The following is a 2,347-nucleotide window of genomic DNA, read 5'->3' on the forward strand; positions in this document are numbered from 1 at the left end:
GACCGAAGTCCGGAACTAGCTGATCATGGCATAACATAAAACATAACAACTATTATAATCACATATACTGCATACTGCATCGGAACAGAGTCCGGAACACATAACACAAACATGCTTGAATCACAAAGACATCAAGCACTCTAACTACTGCATCAGACCAAAGTCCGGGACTACTGCTAATTAAATGGGCCGGCATTGTGGCCGTAGACCCGTTCCTACTGAAGGGAAACTCACCTCGTGAACTGGCTGCTGTGTGAATGGCTCTGAAAGCTAACTGTTGCTGCTCCGGTATCTCCCCGGCTACAAGTCCATAAACACACTCAATCAAATACTAAACACTGCACTGGGGTAAAATGACTCTTTTACCCTTGGTCAAAGTCAACTCTCGGTCAAAGTCAACCCACAGTTGACCTGACTCGCCGAGTTGGGCCGCCAACTCGCCGAGTCTCTAGTCTCACTTCTCAACCCTACTCGTGGCTACTCGTCGAGTATGACATCGACTCGACGAGTACCCTCTCGATCCAAGAACTCAGACAATCTTCATCCGACTCGCCGAGTCATATGAACAACTCGACGAGTTGTTCTTGAGCTTAAGAAGATTGCCTTGGACTCGCCGAGTTGTATGAACAACTCGCCGAGTCCCTCCATTACTGAGTCTGACCTCGAAATCGCTGAGTCCACTCCACTACTCACTGGTCCCACTCGGCATCGCTCAAAAAGGAAGAAATCGGGGACTCGCGACTCGACTCGCCGAGTCGTTCTTCCGACTCGCCGAGTCACAACCATGCAACTATTCTAAACTCGATTCTGCTTAAATCCATTACATACAAATGATAGATCTGAGTCCAATAAGCTGATTTACCACGTAAAGTTTCCAACTTTACGTGTACAAACACATGAAAAAGGGGATAAAGGCTAAAAAGGCACTTAAAAGGGTAGATCTAGGGTTATTATGCAAAATAGCTCCATAAAGGCAATAGATCTGGGCTCTACAACTCTTAAATGAACAGATCTAAGGATATCTCGACATAATAGGGTATCCATACAATCACAAGGCTTGAGAAAAGCATCAAACTAGATCTAGAAGAGTTCTAATGGAGGTTTAAAGCATAAAACAGGGGAAAATCCGAAGAATACCTCAAAGAACTCTGGTTTTCCCTTGAATCTTTGCTCTACAACTCTTCTCCTTGTTCCTTTCTTCTTTTCCTTCTTCAAGCCTTCAAAAATTTAACACAAGAGCACTTAGATCACTCAAGGATGGATTAGGGTTTTTCTTACAGCTTTCTGAGGATGAAGGAGGCGAGAATGGGGGCTATAAGGTGGCTTAAATAGTGAGCAACCCGGGGATTTAGGGTTTCTTCCAGGCAGGCAGACTCGCCGAGTCCCGAATATGGACTCGCCGAGTCGCCGACTAACACGTGCTCGAAATCCCGTCCCTACTCGGCGAGTCAGGCTATGAACTTGCCGAGTCCCTCTTGCAAACTTCTAAATAAATACTATGGAACCATCATACCGGAGACGGGCCGTTACAATTCTCCCCCACTTGGCTCAGACTTCGTCCTCGAAGTCTGCTACGGCTGAATCTGCAAATATCTCTGGGTAGTGCTCTCTCATTTCCTCCTCAGCCTCCCACGTCCACTCAGACCCCTTCCGGTGCTGCCACTGCACCTTCACTAACTGAATTTCCTTGTTCCTCAAGGTCTTGGTCTTCCGGTCCAGAATCGCGACCGGTCTCTCAATATAATTCAGGCTGCTATCAACCTGAATATCCTCTAGGGGAACGACTGTTGACTCATCCACCAAACACGTCCTCAACTGAGACACATGGAAAGTTTGTGGATCTGACTAAGCTCCTCAGGAAGATCTAACCGATAAGCAACCCGACCCACCCGGGCCAAAACCCTGAAAGGACCAATAAATCTGGGGCCCAACTTGCCCCTCTTCCGGAATCTGATGACACCCTTCCAAGGTGAGACCTTCAGAAGGACCATATCACCCACCCAGAACTCCAAGTCTGAACGCCTCCTATCGGCGTAACTCTTCTGCCGACTCTGCGCAGTCTGCAGTCTACTACGGACCTGCTGGATCAACTCGGTCGTCTTGAGCACCACCTCCGTGCTACCAATGACTCGCTGACCCACCTCGCCCCAACAAATCGGGGTCCTACACTTCCTCCCATAAAGCATCTCAAAGGGAGTTCGATCAATGCTCGCATGATAACTGTTGTTATACGAAAATTCCGCTAACGGAAGATACGTATCCCAACTGCCACCGAAATCTAAAACACATGCCCTGAGCATGTCCTCGAGAGTCTGAATCGTCCTCTCACTCTGCCCGTCCGTCTGTG

The sequence above is a fragment of the Lactuca serriola genome, chromosome 1, assembly GCF_051521515.1.
Source record: "Lactuca serriola cultivar US96UC23 chromosome 1, Lser_US96UC23_V15, whole genome shotgun sequence".
Taxonomy (NCBI): Eukaryota; Viridiplantae; Streptophyta; class Magnoliopsida; order Asterales; family Asteraceae; genus Lactuca; species Lactuca serriola.